The sequence below is a fragment of the Aquila chrysaetos genome, chromosome 8 (genome assembly GCF_900496995.4).
Source record: "Aquila chrysaetos chrysaetos chromosome 8, bAquChr1.4, whole genome shotgun sequence".
Taxonomy (NCBI): Eukaryota; Metazoa; Chordata; class Aves; order Accipitriformes; family Accipitridae; genus Aquila; species Aquila chrysaetos.
The window spans coordinates 33826680-33848072 of record NC_044011.1 but is presented as its reverse complement, the minus strand read 5'-3'; the positions used below and the strand labels follow the sequence as shown (position 1 = coordinate 33848072).

The 21393-nt window shown below is 38.9% G+C and overlaps 1 long non-coding RNA gene across 3 annotated transcripts in view; it reads left to right on the top strand.

The window, feature by feature from the left end:
- LOC115344325 overlaps positions 1 to 21393 on the top strand; it is a 64585-nt gene that overhangs the window by 19797 nt on the left and 23395 nt on the right. For all 3 annotated transcript variants that reach the window (XR_005933045.1, XR_005933047.1, XR_005933046.1), the window contains one exon: positions 1257 to 1324. This is a non-coding gene — a long non-coding RNA (uncharacterized LOC115344325). The remainder of the gene's footprint in view (positions 1 to 1256; positions 1325 to 21393) is intronic.

Genomic DNA, 21393 nt, shown 5'->3' with positions numbered 1-21393 from the left:
GCCCTACAACTTCTTTATCCTAATTTTGATAGAGCCTGGAAACATTTCTTACAGGTAGGTCAGTCATGTTTTAACAGAACTTAACAGTCAAAGTTGATGCTGTGGACTGTGCTGTGAGTGTGAACATGGTTTGTCTAGACATGTTAGAGTCATACTTTCGTATAATAATTCATAATTACAATATATTCCATTATCACTTATAGTATAAAATGCCCCCTACATTCTTCCGTATGGATTTTCCCTGATGTTTATTTCAGTGTTAAGCCTGGAGTAATAAAGCTGCTAGTGTGGGGGGAACTTCAGTATAGCGCAGTGCAGTGTTACATAAGGCCTTTTAGCTGAAACGTCTTTGTATCCCACAGCCTAATAATAGGCTATTGTATTTTCTGTGATTTTTATAAAGCTCAGTTTTCACATTTAATTCTTAGTTGTTTCAGTATCATCACTTATCACTTGTGTATTTAATACATTTTGTGTACATTCTGATTATAAATAGTATTCTGTAATGAGCTTTGTTTCTCTTGTTTTTTACTAATTTATGTCTCAAGGGCATAAACAGTGGATCCACAAATGCTGCAATGTCCCTCTAGTTATAGGTGTTCTATACAAAGGGAATAAATCCAAGAAAGTATTAGTGAAAAAAAGTTTACACATTAGAAGATTGTATGCTTCAGTATCATGTTCAGAGGTCTAGATACTTCACTCACATAATCAAGGACTCATTTTCAGATGCAGTGTAGCCTACGGGACAGACAACTGGCCTAGAAATGTGGAGGCTAGGTCTGCTTCTAGTAAAACACTTCCCTTTGTGTTGCTTCAGTTTACCCTGTCCATGAGATAGGTATTTACCTCATTTGCAAAGGGCTTTTAGATTTGTTGGTTAAAAATACTGTATAAACAACTAATAATATATTTTTGAGCTGGTTTTGATACATACTGTAGTTGGTGATCTGATTATACATAAGTTGAAAAGTTGGAGGAGCAGAATATTCAAATCCTTTTTCTACTTAATTTGGAATTATCTAAACGCATATGGATGTATTAATGTATGTACATGTTACCTGCTACAAACACAGTACAAATACAGTAAATTAGTTGATGTTAAATTGCACTTCAAAGCATAAATACCAATTTAAGCAAAAATAGTATTGATTTCAGAAGGGCAGGATTTTAGCAAAGTATGAAAAGGTGGATTAAATGCAGTGATATAGAAAGGTATTAAAATATGAAGCTTTTCAAATTTTTTCTTTTTACAGGTAGATGCCCAAAACAGTCATCTTTGCTTCTTTGTGACCGATTCTTATGCCTGGGAAAATGAACTGCAGTAAGTGCACAGTTAACATGAATTTGGAATTTGGGGGGTGGGGAATAGTTAATTATTGTGACATTATAGCTACTATGATCAGAGCAATGACTCATACAAGTGAAATATATAATTGTCCATGTAACTTGTTTGAAGTCAGTTGGGTTCCAACATTATTGTTCCTGTGTATACCTCTTCTTAATTTTTCTTTATATATTTTTCCCTTCAAAGTCTGCTGGAATTTGCTAGGAGGTTTTTTTATATTATTGTTAGAGGAAAAGATACCAAGTTGTATCTGACAGCCTGAGAGAGGCAAGACTGCTGCAGCTCCATGTCCCCAGCTCCAACCAGTAGAAGGCTGAAAATGTATTTCCAGTAGGACTCTGGCACATCTCACTTTTTCATTGTCTAAACCAGAACAAGCTCCTAACTCTACCTTTCTTCTTATCCCCTCTTTAAAGACTTTTCTTAATATTCTTGTGCTTTTTTTAATATGTAAAAGGCTATGAATTTGGGTTAGATTCAGTACAGTGGGGAATATTATAGACAGCTGTTTTGAGCAGGAATCTAAATCTAACATACTTTGTATTGCTGGAAGGAAAAAACACTCCTTTACTCTGGGCAAGCTGGAAACAGCTTCTTAGTTTTGAAGCTAACTTTTACCTTCTTTAATATACTAAACATGCTTTGTCTGGGGCCTCCTGAAAATTGGGAGAAAACAGCTATGGATGATCCAAAATTTGCAGGTTTATACAAATGTTTTCTTGTAGATATTACTGTATCACAATTATTGAAAAGTAGTGGTTTTTAACAAATTTACACAAGAGTCTTGATGGCTTAAGTTCCAAAGGGTTTGCAGTTCAGTCTAATTCTGTGGATTTACAAATACCTACGCAGTACACTTGCACCTATTCATTGCAAGAAAAGACTCTTAATTTAATAGGAACCATTATTTACCTAGTTTCCAGTGAATTCATTTCAGATGAGGAGTGCTTTTTCACTAATAATTTTGTTTCTTCTTCCTAAATCACAAATATATTTTCTGTTCCTCTGCTTTTCAGTCCTGCTGTCATGCATATAATTGGCAAAACTCCCATACAGCTTACATGTGCTATGTGTACATATATTTGTAAGGTTTTTTAATACAACATGGACCGAGTTTCCTTTTGAGTGAAATGCCTTAGCCCCTTGCTTTATGGGCTGTGTCTGTCCAAAGCACAGTCATCTTGCATGTGCCCCAGCATAGGTGGATTGATGGTGGTTTCTGTAGTATTAGAGAAGCCAGGAATTGAAGCAGAATTAGACCATCCTTTAGGAATTCCAAGAATAAAGAGAGTTTATCTTCTGCTAGGTATCCTCCTCTGATCCATTCTTCTGGGTGGGCATATCTTTGAAGCTTTGCTGACTAATTTTTACTTTGAGTTCTTCAATCCTCCTGCCACCTGCCCCCCCCCCCCCCCTACCCCCCAAAAAACCCCAAAACCCAAAAAACCCCCAAAACCAAACACAATCCCACCAAGTATAATTTGAGAGATACAAAGTAGCTCACAAAGAATGAAATAAAGCCACAATGTAGCCTGCTGACAGTGCCAGCTGCTAACATCTTTGTAGTCCTTCCAGTCCAGGGGCACTACTGAGTTGCACTGTCCAAACACTAAATAACTACATAGGTAGGATGTTTCTAGCAAGTCCATCCATTTCAAGACAATGTGGTAGTAAATATATTTCTTTTGTATTGTTTTTATGTTTACATTTAACCCTATCCACAAGTCCTTGTTTTCTGATGACATCTTTTATTTTGTTTCAATAACAGGTCTTCCTTTTTTAGCAAAGGGTTATAAAAGCGGTACCTGTCTCTAGACAGGCTGCCTTTGTGACAGGAACTGGCAGATTCTCATTAATTCCACCAGCAGGGTCCCAAGGTCCGCTATTGCCATAAAAACATCTGCAGAAGGATTCATGGAGCATAGCAGGCTTTCTTCTTGCTGAGACAAGAAAAGCAACAGCAACCAATTCCTGACCTAGATTAGTCAGCACGCAGTTTATTTTGTATTGGGGGGACATCATGGAGGAGACTAGCATGATGAAGACCAGCTAAGATACTGCAGAAGGCTATGAAGAGCCAATTGCAATGAATCTTAATACCTTCTATCATTTAGTCATGAGGTTAAAAGACAAGTTAAATGCCCTTTGGGAGGAGAGATGATGGGATAGTACTGGTGTAAGGATTTATTGTAGAATGTAAGAATTAATCTAAGAATTAATCATAGAAATTACTGTCAGTGGAGAAAATATGCCCTTAGAACAGAATCAACTGTGAGTGCTAGACCTCCTGAGACTATAGGGCCTCAGAGGATCAGTAAATAGAGAAAAAGGAGCCATGACCTATGCTCCGAATTCACCTGGTGATGCAGTGTAGTGCTCAACTATCAAGCACTGGACCCATTTTCAGAAAGGGGATCAAACAGATGTAGATGCTCATGTTTTGCACTGGTGAGAGCAATCAAAGGCAGAGAGTAGTTCTGGGCTTCATGGGAATAATTTATTTTGGGGAAAAGAGTCTATTAATCATTGTGGATCACTGATAACTAGGAAAGTTGTTCTGGCTACAATGGTTCCACCACGGATATAATTCTGGGCTTTGGCTGGTGTTTTTCAACCTAAGGGAATTCTGTTGACCAGAGAAAGGATGGAGAGCCTTGGATTGCGAGAAGTCTTGTGCTGTTCCCCAGGAGTAAAATATTGACTGCTGTAATTAAAATAAATTTGAGTTAATCTCTTGGATTATGTTTTGTATCTGAAAACACAGTGGAGGCAGAACAGTGGACGTGGTAAGGCAATGAAGTATAATGTTTTATATTTCTATTGTCATTAAAACTAAGCTTTGCAAAGGCTGAGTCTCTAGGGCCTAACAAGCCTAGGGACAGCTTCCACAAATCTTGCATCAAACCCTCATCTCTGTCTTGATGTCTTCTCTGATATTGTGCTCATTAGGAGGCAAACTTCCCCATCCCACCAAAGTGAAACTTCCATTTTGTATTTTTTGCCATGTTCTGTACTGACTGTACAGCCCTGCATCAGGCCAAAAAAGTGATCCCAAGCTTCTCCTTTGACCTCACATGGCTTCTGTTACTGCTTATACAGCCAGGTCTTTCACAGGTGGTATGGCACCGCCACTGCTTTCTATGTTGCAGGGAGCAGACAGCTGGCTTTTAAAGCCCAGCAAACTGTCCCAGTCAGGCTTCTCTCTGCTTCTACAATTTACAACCTTAATCTAGGAGCTAAAAGGAGCCCTTTGAGGAAAGCTTGTTATGTTAGAAGGTAAGAGAAGGAAAAATAAAGCATGACAAAGGACTGAGCATTTGTACAAAGAAGACATCTGATTCTCTTGATCTGGACTTGAGCAAAGCCCTCTGCAAGGTATGAACAGTGTGTGCAGCCCTGCTATTCCCATGGCTCAGCCCCTCTTCTGGCTCCCTCTCTGTTTATACTGAGGTTAATAGCACAGCTGGGCATGTGCTGGCTGCTGTCCCTGGGGGTCTGACAGGATAGGGAGTAGGAGCTGGATTTTTCACATATCAAAAGGGAAAGTTCGTTGGTAGGATGGACAGGAGAGGGAGAAGTATGTGTATCCTTCCTTCTAAAGTTGTCTTTGAAAAAACAGTGCATGGGGACGTATTTAAAAAAAAAAAAAAAATGCTGTGTGGATTTAAGACATTTCTACTCCCCTCAGTAGAGGGCTCTATTTAGAGCCCTAATTTGCAAAAATCAGTTACAGGTGCACATGTGCCAATTCGGTAAGAGATTTGACTGAAAAGATGCATGTTCTCAGTGTGCTCTGTGGTCATGACAAAGTAACTGGCTAAGAGCCTGATTCTCCTTGCTTTATAGTAACTGCAACACAAACTTCACTGGCTCAGCCTCTCATTTATTTGCAGCGGGAACTGTACAGCAAATTGCCTCGCTTCCAGATTTCATCTCCTGTTTAAATTCTTTCACTTGCTTTTTGTCTGTCGACTTTCTTCCTCCTTGCCCCCATGGTTTTAACCTTGTGCAGGGAGTGTGGAAGGCTGCTGGAATGTACATAAACACGGCAAAAAGACAGGGGCTGCGCTGCTGAAAGGTCAGGCCAGCCTGGTGGCACACAATAAGGAGCAGGCTGGGCAGTGGAAATTTACAGCCCTTAGCTGGGCTGCAGATAGCTTCTCTTGCAAGAACTACCCCACTCCTTGGGAAATGTGATATCTGCTGAAGAGATTCAGTGTAGAAAAGACTGAGCGCTCTTGAAAGTTTTGTTGCAAAGGACTGTTTTCATTTGAGGAGAGGAGGAGAGTTTTGGGTTATCTATCGCATACTTCTAATGAAGGAAATTCGCTTTAATCACCGTAATCTAAATCTGCTATTTATAGTGTCAGAATCTGCAAACATTTGTGTTTTACCTGTATTTGTTCACTGAAAACTATCATCATCTTAAGCATGATAATTCTGCAGAAAAATGATAGCAAGCATGACTCAGTATTGGAAAAGTGATCTACAGAAACAGGAATGGGCTTTGGTAAGAACTGACTTCACTCTTTAGTCCTTTACTGTGTATTGTATCGGAGCATACATACACAGTTATGCAATAATACTTGCTTGTAGCTATTTGTGTTTCATAGGAGTATGGAGTGGTAATCAGTGGTAAATGCTAGTGTAAAACTGTCATTCATCCACAAGAAAGAGCTGTTTGTCAAAGAACTTCATTTGCTAGACACGACACAGAATTTATCTTTCTACTTACACTAAATGCTTTTAGTAGGAACTTGTTCAATGCTGTTTAATTTATTTTTACATGACATTCTAGTAACCACTATCAAAAGATCTGGGTGAAGGGTCATGACAACAGTCCAGCTATTTAGCACAGTTTTTCTGTAAACAAATCAGTGAATTGTTTGACCAACATGAAGTAATAATTCCGCAATGCATTCTGAATGAATGTGCTACAGATATAAAGAAGTTTCATTAACTAGTGTGAACCTCCAAAATGAAAAGGAAGTATAGAAAAAAAACCTTGTGAAATGCGTGTTAGAATTGTAGCTGGAGGTGTGGGTCATGCACCATGTTTTGGGTCTGGCTATTTGGAAAGTATGGGTTTTTCCTTACAGTAAACTGACTGGGTTAGCTTATATTTCAATAGTGCCTTAAGTCTGAACTCTCATTCTAACAGGTGTTGCCCTGTGAAAGGCATACTATGACATTATTTTTCTTGCCACAAAAAGTATGTAGTTTAATGAAGTACAGCGTCCTTATTCCCATTTTGAGGTGATGAGGAACTAAGGGTCAGACATACCAAGTGACTTTTAATCAGCATCATGAACGAGTCTGTAGAAGCAAGCTCTGGGCTTTGTTCTGGTTACTCAGCTGCAAGACCTTCTGCTTCCTTGCCCGTCTTAATTTAGTTGAAAACAGTTATCCACAGCCATGTCACATGGCTTAGAGGTGTAACTGCTGTGTGGGGTGCACAGACCCCAGACATCTCCCACTACATCTATACCTGACTCACCTTCAGCTGAAGTCCTGCTGAAAATTAACCTGTAAGATAATTTCCAATGGAGAAAGACCTGATAGCATAGGCTGAGGATTGGCTTTTTATTTAAATGGCTTGGTAGTAAAGAAGGGTTACATTTATCTATCCTTTTTCTTATTCTATCATTTGGCTTCTTTCAGGAACACTTTCAAAGTGTTCATGAAATGCAGCCTTTACCACAGTCAATACCAAAGACCTTCTTGCAAAGTATGTTAAATTAATTCCTGATAAATATGGCTTTTCCTCTTTGCACACCTTGTAATGATCCATACAGTACTTTAGGAAATATACAAACTTAACCCGCCTTCCTGCCCACCCCCCAACCCCCATCTGTTCTCCCAGCCATGAATGTCTGGCAATTCACAAAGGCAGTGATAAGACAGGAAAGTGGTCAGGAACTCACTGATCTTGGGAACCCTGTGAGGCCTAAACTAGCAGTAATCTATTCTATCATGAAGCTGAAAGTGGTTTGGCTGTTCTGCTTAGATGCACCCAATCATATAGACATATTTTATGGTGGTTTTGAATACCTGCATCTTTGTAGAAACTCACTTATCAGAAAAGATAAGAGTTGGAGCAATTCACAGTTTCAGTCAGACAGGGCATGTTGTCAGTTCAGGGTGATTTTAAAATACAGGGCAACCAGTATGGTTATAAGTATGTGGGAAGTACATCACTAACTGATGACTAAACTCTGATGCAGCAGAGACAACTCAAAATACCAGCAGTCTAGATTATCACCATAGATGTGATTTACAATACTGGTCAGAACCACCTGATAGCAGATGTTAAAATTAAACCATATAGACAAGCTTTGGGAATACACTCCACAAATGTCTTGCAAACTACTGAAAAGTAGGATTTATCACTTGTTTGCTACTATTTTGCATACCACTGCTTTGTGAGAGGCAGCGTGTTAACACTGAGTCTAGGAAAGAATTACTTGACTCACTAATGACAACCTTATGCAATAACTGCAGCATTTAAAACATTACTTCAATGCTTTTATACAATGCTTCTAATCTCCTGTTTACACAGAAAGACAGCTTTAGGCATGCTAATTTAAATGGCTACCCAGCTTTGTGGTAAAGGGAGCAAGAGAACTTCTAGACATCAGTCCAGCTCCAAACCTCTATACTATTCACGATCTGCACTACCAATGAGATTCTTAGCCTAAGGCCTTCCTCATGAACTGCTCCATAAAATACCATAGTGGTAAGGTCCATGGGTGACCACCAGGTGACCAAATGGAAAAAGGGCTGAGACCTACTTCCTAGTCTTGTTTCTGACCATTTGAATAGACACCAAATGCTTTTCATGAGCTCTATGCCCGTATCCATGGAATGGATAAAAATAATATTTTGAACTGAATCTCTGTCCCCATTTACTTAAGTAAATATCTAATCATACTCTTTCCCATGAAGACTGAAGTAAAGACAATGTTTGCCACTTCATTGTGAAGCCTCAGTACATGCAGGGAAGTGTGCTTTCTGAGAAACCCACAGGGCAAAAAAATTCCAGGCACAAATGATGCCATTTAACCCCTCAAGCAGCTTCCTTGCTGTGTGGGGAATCCCATTCTCTAACAGACTAGCCAGTTACATCATGTGGAAAGATAACTTTTGTCCAGCAACCAGATGGCTAAAATACAAAGAGAAGAATCTCCTTCCTCTCTATCCTTCTCTTTTGTGAGGCCTAGATTCAAATTATTGTTCAATTCAAAAACCTAGTTCTCAGTTCTGGCTGCCCTTGGTGGCCATAAATTTACTGTAGTATCAACTGACTATAGAAAGATATGTCAGAATTGCAGCACGGAACACTTTGATATGATATTGAAACATGCCAACTAGCTGAATATGTAGCTCCATTAAGAAAGGTAAACAGGAGGGTGATCTTTTGTTGTTCTTTAGAATATACTGGGCAAGCTCTGAGAATGTTTGAAGGCAAAGTCTGTTTCCTTTTCTTAAAACTTAAACAGTGCTAGATACCTTCAAGACAAAGCAAGAAATAAGCAGCATGCAAATGAGCGTTACTTTTCCAGTTCTGAACAGACTCTCTGCATGCTGATAGAGATGATTTGTGACCTCTGTCATGACTGTTTCAATGGAGCTTCAGTTGCCAATATTAGCACAGGCTGCTGTCAGAGTAACTTGGATACTATCTGTGTACATGGGGTTGTTTAATGTGAGTCTGGCAGAGTGGTAACCACTTGCAGGGGTTTGTTTAGCTTTCCTCGAGATTGTAGAAGGTCATCTTTAGCAGTAACATCGTTTATCACAGTTCACATCACAACACTATGTTTTGGCTATGGGTTTTACTTTGAATCCATTCTTGGCCAATAAGTGGCCACAGATGAAAAGAATAACACATTTGTACTGATTAGGAGTGCTCTATGACCTACTTGGGAGAGGTAGAAGGGATCTACCATGAGTCTTAGCTGGACACTGTAAAAATTAATTTGAATTTATCTCTATAGTTAGCCAGTGGTCTGGGAAGAAATCTTGTTTAGGGTAACAGATTGTCTCAAAGTAAAAAACTATATGCATTTGGATGGAAGACTTCCAGTCTTTTAAACTGCACCACCACCCCAAGAAAACGCAAACTTTTCTATTTTCTTACCATTTACTGTATCAGGAGCTGGTAACTTTGTGATTTCAAGTCCAAAATGAACAACTTAACTCCAGTTGTTTTTAAACAAACAAACAGTTAGTATATACGTACTTGGAGCCAGGAATCTTGTAGACCAATGCAGATTTCTTCTCATCTGTTCACATTTCAGGTTTTTATTCTTCCCTACCTATACCTCCTTAGTTCTTTAGGGATTTCATCACAGTGATGTGAAAGACCCTGAAATTCAGAATTGATTCATAATGTTTGTGCTTCCTGTAGAAATACAAAATATTAGTACACTATACTGCTAGCATACTAGTATATTATTATATTGCTATATGATATACTACTGTCCCCTGGGCCTATTGTGTCACAGTGTCTCCCATGATGTTCTAAATGCCCTCAAACTTAGCACTGTGGAGGCTGCAGGGCAGTGAAAGAAAAAGGGCAAGATCAGACATGTTCTGCGTTGATAAACCCAACACGAAGCCTATATGGAAAAAATAGTATCTAAAAGTAGCTTGGTTAACTCTGCATGGCACTATGATGGGTCTGTGAAGTAACAAAGTCTGGATTTCCTTTAGGTTTCTGTCTCCTTTTTAACTGTCAGTGCTAGATGAAACTTTTCTGTTAACTGCAGTATTTGATACCCACACATCTATGGAGTTTGATGTTTAACTGTATTGTATGCTACCTTTTAGCAAACTCTAAAATGGCTGAATCAAAATACAATCACGGGACTAATGTGAATTTTTGTATTTCTTTTGTTGAAGAACACCATAAAATGTTGTTTTTCAAATTCTGAAGAAATCTAAACAGCTACCTGTGGGGCTTCACTGCCCCTCTCTTTTCAATGCAGGGCTGGTGTTCTGCAGCTCTCAAGCATTTTCAGGCATTGAGTAATGTGACATCCCTTGAGAAAATGGCTTAATAGTCAGGGGGCCTGGTACCTGCATTTTAAAAGAGCTGCCTGACCCACCCACATAATTTTCTGTTGAGATTACTCATGCTTCTGGCAGAGCTAGCCTGCCTTTCTCTTGAGCTGGCCATAATGCAGGTGCAAATTAACACTGTAAAGTATTAACTTCAGCTCATTTTGTGGGTGAAAAGCTAAAGAAATCTGTAATCTGAGTTCATGTCTGTGTCCTTGCCTGAAATGTTTTTGAGCCTGAGACTAGTGATGTGTGCATTTTGAAGGCAGTGGATTAAAGGTACAAATTATGAATTACAGCATTTTTATGCCCTTGTTGAAAATGTATCCCATCAATTCCAAGAGAAAACAACTCTCACACCAAGGAATACAACTGTAGAAGATGCATTCATGTGTAGTCAGATCCAAGTAAAATTAAATCCAAAGTGGCAATAGCCCAGGATGAAACTTGATGCTAATTGTACATAAATAGCAGAGGAACTGTCATATGACAGGCTATAATCAATAAAACATTCCTGTTGTGACAAATCTGCATGTCAGGTGTCCTTACTGAGATACAGTGTTGGTGCTGTTGTATACCTTGCTGTCTCCTGGCTCTGCTGGTGATTTAAGTGTTGTTATGGATTTATTCCTCACATAGAATTAATTTATAGTTCTTTCCACCACAACAAAGAACTGGACTGAGCAAATGAATGAAACACTCTATTATGCAGATGCTACATGCTGTATCTATAGCTTTACTAAAATGATTTATGTGCAAAAATGCACTCTTTGAACAAAATTTATTTTTTCCCCGAATAAGAAATTTATGATCTCTTGTTTTGCCCAACTGGTAGTCATTAGAACACTTTGAAAGATTGAGATCAGGCTTGGTAGATACTATTCATGTTTTTTTCTTTGCACAATGTTACATGTCCGGAATTGTTCGGGGACAAATGTGTTTAGCAGATAAGTTGGGTTTTTTTCCCAACAGTTTGGTGCTTTTTGTGATCACATCACAATACTACTGTAAAAATTTGCTCATTTTTTTATATCCCGATTTCTAATTGTTTGTAGCTACAATTGCTTGTAGCTCTAATACTGTAATTGCTTCTGCAACTTAACATGTAGAGATTTTTTTCTATTAAAAATATGTAAAGCTGTATTAAGATGGGGGGGGGGGGGAAGTTTGTGGTGGCTCCAAAGAAAACAGTAGAACAAGGGTTAAAAGGAAAGGTATGTTGTTAATGGGCATAGAATGCCAGATGTGTGATTTCATTCAAATGAAGAAGAGGAAATAACTGAAGATAAGGTGCCAAGAAGATGGGGAACTGAACTTGAGCCATAAAATATTCTGATGAAGAAAACTTGGTACTTGTGGGTATATGAGTGTGAGAGTATGAGTGAGTAAAGTCAGTGTAGCCAGAGATTTTTTTTAAATAAATGCCATCTTCCCTTTCATAAGATCTCATACAGAATTTTGTAACTCAAGTTTCCTACAACCAGGTTAAAATATTAATGTACGAATGCTTGGAGGGCCACAGAATTGACTGAAAATTGGTACATTATGGAAGGGGATGCAAGAATTTTCATCCAGTTTGATAATTCCTTATGGCAATTTTAAAACTTAGTTTTAGTTCACTACAACTTTTGCTAACAAATTCCAACCACGGAGGAGGTCTCATATTACCACATAATGTGTTTTTGTGGCTCACAGGTAGTCAGAGAAGCACTTGCTAGCAGTCTGTACCAAATCAGCCAATCATACCTTGCTTTGGCTTCCTCTAGAATGTTAAGTGAAGGTGCCTGACTACCTCACATCACTTTTCCACTGGAGGAACCAGAGATGTTGGCCCAGGAGTACTGAAGAATCACAAATGCCTACACACAGGTTTAGAAGTGGCTCATGAGAAGTTCTACTAAGAGGTGCCCCTCCATATGACAATTCTTGATAATGCTGTTCTACCTTGACTTTGGAGGATGTTTTTTGCATGCTGTAGTTTTGTGGATTGCTGTACACATCCAGTCCTCAGCTGACATCTGGGTTTGCATCCACTTCTGGAAGTAGGCAAAAGCCTTCAGTAATTAGGACAGAGCAAGTCTTGAGGTAGTGTAGGAGCTAATGCAATGTGTTCTCAGAGTATCCTGTATTTCTCTCCTTTTTCCTGTTCTTGTTTTCCCCTATTTCATGAGTGCCAGCTGAGGCTCATTTGAAACAGAGCACCAATGAAGATCCCTGAAACCTCTAGCAGCAGCAGTGGCCCTTTAGCACTTCTTGGAGGGGTACAAATAAGGCTTGAAGTGTACTCTCATTTGGGCCAGGCAGGAATTTATCTGGGATTTGAGGAGTCCTCAGGGATTATCCAGCTAAATGTCTAGTTATTGAAGTTCTTATTTATACCACCATTTATAATCTTCCCTGCTGAGTCCCATTTTTGAGATTATATTTACTATACCTTCTATTAGATCCAGCTTCCATTTGAAATCATAAAGAGCCAAAAGCAAGAAAATCTCTTTTTTGGTTTCGGGCAATGCTGCAGTCTTCCTGGCCCTCTGAGGAACATCCCAAAATACAGTGCCCCCCCATCAGGCTTCATTCATGACTTCTTTTTCTTCTAACCAAAGAATCCCTGAGCTGTATTTCCTCATTTCCCTTTTCTTAATAGTCCATTTTCCTTTCTCACCTTCTCATGTTACTGTCCTGGCATTCTCCTGCATGTGATATTTATATAGTTCTTAGCTGTAAATGGATTTCTTCTGGACCTTGAATGGTCTGGGAATTGCATTACACTTCAAGGTGACTTTCCCTTTAGTTACAGCTGTGATCTATCTTCTAGCAGGCTGCAAAGTCCTAGCTCTACCCTGCTATTGTCATTTGATGCATTTTTCCTCTTAAATAAGGAAAAGAATTTCCTTGAAACGAATTGTTATTCGTGGCCTAAAATCGCCTGACAGTTTCTGATGAAGTCACATTGTGATCCACCTCTTTCATTCAAACGGATGAAGAAACCATCAGCATTTTACTATGAAACTGTTGATGCTCAGCTTTTAGAAAATTTGAGCTTCTGGGATTGTCATGGGTCTTACCCTCACTCCTGGAATCCTAGTATAATTCTGAAAGGGGAATACAGATAGTGTGAAATTAAAAACTTTCCCTTTTCATATGACAATCTGATTAGAACTGAGGCATTGTTTTATATTTTATTACCTTCATAGGAGAGATTTGTGACAGGTTCTTGCCTCATGGTGTTTTCATTCAGGTTTTTGTGCAGTAAGTAAATGTGAATGCATTTTGATATAGTTATTTGGACAGCTATTTGATCCTCTATTTCAGCATTATTAATACTTCACTAGCAAGAAAGCTCTTTCTAAAGGCTCAGAGGTTCTATTTAATTTGGATAAACATATAACATTTCACATCATCTCCACAGTGCAATAAGAATGTTTTTCTTGGGAAATTTCTCATCCTCTTTCTTTACAAACTGTCATGAATGATGGAATTATGACAAGACTCTGCAGCTCAGTCTCAATTCACTGTATAAACTTACCTGTGCTATTGGAGAGAAAGGGTTGGTGTCTGAATTTTGACGTTTATTTTTTCTAGGAAAGATTGTGTTTACTTTACAAATTTTATGTAATATATTTAAGCTGGTTTAAAGAAAAGATTTGGTTTTGTACCTTAGATAAGTGACAGACATTTTAATTTAGGTCCCTCTGCAACACAAACATAAATAATATTTGGAGTAGGGAAGGGATCAAAACTACTTTAACTTCATCTTGAAAAGATGAAGTGGAGGTTAGCACGATTTCTAATGATGACTTGTGTGAGTAGTTACTACTTCACGTTGTGTCGTGTTGTTTGATTAGCCTATTTTGTCTCTCTTAATTTCTTTGTCTGGATGATAGACCACAATGAAGAATATTTTAGTGGAGATATTGAAGGTGAGGGACCTGACTCATGATGACTGAAACTTGTGAATAATTATAATCTTTGTGAAAGTTAATCACAACAGAATTGTCCCATCTTACTTCGGCATCTATGAGAGATGAGAATCCCTCTGCTCAGGGGAGTGGGATACGACAGTGGTATCATTCCATGCAGTAGAAAAGAATTCCACAAGATCCAGACAAGCTTCTTCTGTGTGTGTTTATTGTCTAGGCCAGTGGTATGGGTGTGCCTATCCCATGTCCTTTTACTGCATGCATTGTGAACTTTTCAAGGCAAGAACAGGGTGTTTGGAAACTGCCTGGCATGTTGTGGATATTACTGGAAAGAAGAGGAAAAAAAGGATTTCTTGTTTTTTAGCATGAGGCAAACTTCTATCAAATTTGCTGTGGAAAGTGCTGACCAAGCTGAAATATGCTTACATCTGACCTAGGATCTGAGAGCCATCATTGGCATTAAACCTTAAAAAATGATTACATGATGCTAAATTCACCCTTCAGGGAAAATGACTGGGAGGTTGGGGCCCATTTTTTAATGCAGAAAGAAGCAGAGCACAATAAAATTTTCAACATCTTCTTAGGCCTCAGGGCTCCAAATCCTGTGAGATTTGTTTTTGCCAAGTGATGGGTTTGATGATGTTGCAGTCGCTGCTCAGAGAGGAGCTGTTAGTCCTAGCACTGGGATAGGACTGGGAAGTGGAGGGGAATCCAGAGTCCTAAGGATCTCCTGACTCTTCCCCTGGGTTCAAAAAATATTAGAGAAGTACCTTTTCTCCAGCAGTAAGGAAGGTGAGTAGCATTATGCTGCTTGGTATGAGCTGCAGATGTACACAAGGCTGGAGCTATGGTTACATGAATGCTCTTGGAGCATGCAAGATGTGTGGCCTTATTTTTATTTCTTGCTGCATGCTACCTTTGACGACATCCATTTTTGGGGTAAAGCAGACCTTTGATTTCCTTTCTTTTCTACTCCCTGTAGAATTGGAGCACATGCTCCGCTAGCTACTTTCAAAGTAGGTGAGAGGGTTGTCTGATACATAAACATCAAAGTAATGTTGTGACCTAGTAGGGTAAAGAAGTGGGTTTTGAGGCGATTGTGTGATTCCATGTATTTCTTGTGGAATGGATGTACTTAATATGATCAGCTGCTTGGATCTTCCTGCTTTGGTAAATTATTTGTTATAAGGTTGGGGCCTTGCAGAGCATTGAGAATACAGATGAGTAATAACTATTGTGATCTGTGGTAGTGCTACAGTGCTTATGTCACCCAGCTTTAAATGTTGCTGCTTGTTCATATTATCCTGCAATTCATTTATTTTGTTCTTTTGCTTGACTCAGACTGCAGCATAGTTCTGACATAATTGGTTGCATCTCAGCCAGGATAAGAAAAAAGTATTTTCAGATGTCACCAACTAGCACATTAGTTCATACAAATCTTAACTCAGTCCCTTCACAGATCTCTCTGCTGGTGATAAGGGCAATTCTGATAGCTGTTACCCTGTTATGTTTTGCATGCTGTGAGGGGAAAAAGTGTAGACTTTTTCGGACTTGAAAATGGGGTGTTGCAATGAAGATTACTGATATCCACAGGAGTGGTGATGGCACAAGGAAATAAGTGCATTCATGGTAAGGACATAACTGCAGAAATTCCACTTACATTAGAGGACACATTGAAAATGTCTGCTTTTTGTAGGTTTGTGGGGGTTGTTTGAGCCTTCTCTTGAAATAGATTATTATAAACATAGGAAATATGCCATTATTTTTGTCAAAATAGGTGCTGTCTGTTGCTAGCTCTTCATTTATACACAAGTCTATGGTGAAAGAACAAACGATTTTGTGTGCACGTCAATTCTAAATCCTTCTATTTTAGTTCTCTTCATACAGCAGGCAAAAGGATATAAGAGAAGAAAGTTCAATGGAGGGAAAAAAATACTGATGGCATGACGTGTCCATTATACCTATGTATGACTGTATTAACTGCTTATTGGTTTACCTTTTCTGTGATTTTGAAAGTTGGCCTGCAAACCTAATGATAAATTTACTTTCACATTGAGAACTGGAGCGTATGTAATTTGTAAACATATTTCATAACATGAACTGTAGGTTCACTCCAGGTCTTTTTATTCGTAGTAGGTTTTGCATGGCTCGTGTTTTCTTGTGGTAACAGATACGTCACTTCTGAGATGACTAACAGCACAGAATACTAGAGTGTTTTTTCCCAGACAGCCAAGGACAAATCAAAACAAAAGAAGTATGAGCAGTCATACCCAGTGTTGCATATTTGTGATCATTATATACAGGGCATTGCTCTTCAGAATATACTCGGAGACAGGGTATTGTTTCCAACACTTTTCATAGAATCATAGAATCATTTAGGTTGGAAAAGACCTTCAAGGTCATCGAGTCCAACCATCATCCATGCCCACTAAACCATGTTCTGGAGTACCCCGTCTACTTGCTTTTTGAATACCTCCAGGGATGGTGACTCAACCACTTCCCTGGGCAGCCTGTTCCAATGTGTGACAACCCTCTCAGTAAAGAAATTTTTCCTAATATCTAACCTAAATCTCCCTTGCCGCAACTTGAGGCCATTTCCTCTCGTCCTATCTCCAGCCACCTGACAGAAGAGACCAGCACCCACCTCACTACAACCCCCTTTCAGGTAGTTGTAGAGAGCGATAAGGTCTCCCCTCAGCCTCCTCTTCTGTAGACTAAACAGCCCCAGCTCCCTCAGCTGCTCCTCATAAGACTTGTGTTCCAGGCCCCTCACCAACCTGGTTGCCCTTCTTTTTACTGTGACCAGAACTGGATTTAAATTTTTTAATATTTCCCATTCCTAATATCTTTTAGTTAAACACCAGTTAAAGGAACATATTCACACAAGAAGTTCCACTGTTGTTGCAGAGACTGCACGTGTAAGTAAGGATATTTGTTTGAATAATCACTCGGAGGTTGAGGCCCTATGTTATAAGGTATCAAGTGCCTCACTCAGGTGTTGAGCATCTGTGTTTCTCCATGAAGCCAATGGCCTTGCAGGACTGGAGGCTGGATGAGCACTGCTCTAATTCATGAAAAAGCACTGGTTCTCTTGCCTGGGTCCCAGCTCAGACTCCCATGCGGGTGCCCCGGCACCTGAGAAGCCTGCAGAGCAGTTTACAGGGCTGCCATGGTCTCTGTCCAAGGCTGGGTCTCCCAGGTGGCCAGGCTAACCCCCATGTGAGCCACCCATCAGTGTGCCTGCCCCAGAGGGGAGATGAGGCACAGCCCTGGGCTGCAGCCTGTCTGCATGTTGCATGGCAAGGCCCTGCTCCCCAGAGACGTGCTCACCTGTGCCAGCCTTGCAAGGAGGCTCCTTCACTTGCCCTTCTTTCTGACTGACAGATTTTTGCAGGAAAACTTTTTTTTTTCCCCAAAAAAATACTAACCAGAGATTTTATGTAATATGTTTGCAAAGAAGTATATTACTTAATATATAACAAAGTGTATTAAAATATAATGCTGTAATTTAGAATTGGGGGACTATTTTAAAGTTGTATGTGGTCAGTATGGGATCTTACAATGGCTCCTGCTGGGCAAAGAGCATTGCAGGACATGCCTGTGGTCTTTTTCTGTGCTTAACCCTTTAAATACCTATTGTGTGTAACTGTAGATTCCATATCACTTTTTTAAAAAGAATCTTTATTTCTTCTGTTTTACTTTGTCGAAGGCCCAATTAAAAGTGGCATTCAGTGGTCACATTTTGAGATGTATTTAGGCACAGAAAGACACCTCAGCTTTCAGAAGCACTTAATATTTAGAATATGATGTTTTCCCACATCCAAGTCTCTTCTCTATGCCACATAAAACAACCCCTGCTGAGAGAAGAGAGGAGATGGATTCAAGTGCTTTATACCAGTGACACTCTCACTCTTTAGCAGATGTTTAGCTCAAGTATGTGAGGCTGTTAAAACTTGTTCTCAATTTCAGCTCTAATTCATTGTTTTCTTCCCTGGGTCTCTAGGATCATGAGGAGTACATACATATGTTTGTAATTTGAGTACCACTCTTAAGTCCTACTCTTTATAGCCAGATTGACAAGAAAACTGCTATTTAGATCATGGAGGAGCGCTCAAATTCATTTAAGCTGCCATGCAGGTATACTCCCTGCATTTATTTAGTAGCACTTTGAGTTTCTGAGCATCAGAATAAATTGTTTGCAGAAAAAATGAAATTTGTCTGTGATAAATGCGAACCTGAGGTCTCCCACTGTGTTATGTTTAGAATTGGGAGGTAACTTTATTTACTGTACAGATCACATTTAGTTAATTTAAATATTTGACAGACCTTTTAGGGTGTGACATTTTAGGTTTCCGATTACATACGCCATATAGCTTACTGATGAGAAAAAAACGAAGGCTCTGATTTACAGTGTAAATTTGCTTGCTGCTACGTTACTACAGTATCTTACATTTACAAGCCAAAGCAGTTAAATACTTGAAGTGAAAGATTGTTTATAGAAGTAAAGAAAATACTGGCAGAAGTTTCCTTTCACTGTGTAGGTGGGTGTGTCTGACAGTATGCACATTTGCCATAATCATACCCATCAAGATGATTAATTACGGAGTTTTGACGAATTCTAGTGTGACCAGAGACAGTAAGTCTTGGTAAATATTACCAAGTTTTGTGAGGGTTTTTATTATTATTAGGCTAACAATATTAAGAGTTCATATTAAAGCTGCAGTTCCTGGAATTTGGTGATTTTTTTTTTTTTTTTTTTTTTCCCCCCAAACTGTGTATCTGGCATTTGTCATAGAGAAAACTGTAGAAGTGGGAGTGAGAAGGATGGGGGATATCTGAGAACGGGACAGTAATGTGAATGTGAGCTTTTATGAAGGAAATCTCATAATGTGGGGGGACTTTAGAGGAATGATTGAAAATGGATTAATTGGACAGAACTGATAGATTTGTTGAATTTTGGAGGGAGCTAGAGAGAAGCTGAATTGATGTATTCAAGGTATCAGACCAAATATTTAATTATTAGTCTGCTATCATAAAATCTTCAGTTTTCTAGGCATGTAACTATAATAACACAAACAAAAAATACATGTAAGTATGTTCAAATTTTTAAAAATTATTTCTGCTTCTAAAAACACAGTAGGTTAAATGAGTTCTTCCATAAGTGTTCTGTTTTATAAAACATTGAGTTATGCTTTAATTGAATTTATCTTGCTCTTTTCATGTGGCTTGTTGACTGACTAGGAGCTAGGAACTGGTGCATTAAGAAATACATCTTGTCCTTTTATATTGACAATATTTGTAAACAATAATGCATCTGTACAAAAATGTGCACTATCAATAATTCATGGAGCATTGTCAGCCTTCCAACTCTTTTCTAAGTCAACACTAGAATAAATTTGACAGTAGACCACAGAATCTCTTTGGAAGATGAGGCCTTACATGGGCTGAGAACTACCTACAAAATGGCCCATTTAGCACTATCATTAACTTGAGGGTGTGATTTTTATGGTCAACAGACACTGATCTCAGACTGATTCTCTTTCTTCTCTGGTTAGGTGTTCTCATTCCTTCACTTCTAGAGATACTGATTCATGTGCAGCTGTGCAGTAATTTGGACCACCCCTTGGACTGAGTCCCCTGGAAAGTACTTTTCTTAAGGAGGGCTTATTTTTCAGCTGAATTAATAGGCCAGCCTGTCTAATAGGCACACAACTGCATAAGTCAGCAGAAAGGTGCGGGCAAGAATGGTTGATTAAAGGTAATGAAGACTTCATGGTATTTTGTTGAGGGAGGGCTTTTGTTGAGGATAGTTGCTCTGCTTCTCCCATAGTAACAATAGAAAAACATCAGAAGACAGGAATTTTGAGAAATTCCAAGATTCAGGTTTGAATAAATAATTGCTCAGCAATTAGCCCACTAATGTTTTGTTACATGTAAAACATCCTAAGTACCTATTTGCTACAATACAAAGGTAGGCTCTGGTCCTGTAAACTGTTTCTTGTCAATAAGACCTTGCAGCATTGGAGGCCCCTTGTGACAGATGTTCATACAGACTGACAGCCTGTCCATCTGAAATAATTTAAAGGATTTGGGCTTTAAGGCTTAATTGTATTAGTATGGTATAGTAAAGCCTTTGTGCAAAGCTGTCACCTTCAGTGAACTGTAGGAGTTCAAATAGATTTGAATGACTACAAAGGTTTAAGGTTGTAACAGCTGCTGTAAAGTTGGGTGATGTCACACTGAGTAGTGTTTTGAATCTGTAAACCTGATTTATAATTAGAACAGTTTTCTTATTAAAAACCACACTGAGCCAGTAAGATAGCAAAAAATTCCTCTGTAGTTCCTGAGGAAGTTTCTTAAGATTCCTTGGTGATTCAGAAGTACAAATTCCCCGGAAAGCCACCTCTGAGCTTTCAGAAATCTTCTTTTAAATGTTTGTACTATTTAAGCTTTTCAGAAAAGCTACGAGAGCCTCACTAAAGAACTGCTAGTCTCTATCACAGAGAGAGTATTTTGCCAAGCGTCAAGACTGGGACAAACAAGCAGCAGCTCTGAGGTAGCTGTGAACAGTCCTTTTTCACCTCGTTGCAGTGTAGCTTACTATATTGACATTAACAAAGTTAAACTTTGACAATTATTCTGCTGATGACTGTTTCAGCTGAAACACCAGTTGTTTCTAAAACTGAAGAACTAAATAAATTTATCCTAATCTGATCCTGCTGGCTTTTTTATAACACACTACCCTCTGGTCACTGCTGGGGAATAGTTCTTCTAGTAGAGATAGGCATCTAATTAAGTTACAGCACTTTTATATAGGATGAAAATACCTCAAATATTCTGCTTTCTATTTTAATCTTTAAAAAAAGTAATCTACCTAGTTGTTGTAACTTTAGTTGGTCAGCAAAACTTAAACAAGCTATCTTGCTGTTGACTGAAGATCTGTGCCTTTGCAAAAAGGCAATTGTGTTAATGGCTTAGCACATCTTACAAACTAACACTTAACTTTCACCTTCTTTGCTTGCAGCAGCAATGTCAGTAATTGCAGTCTGTTAAAACTGCATG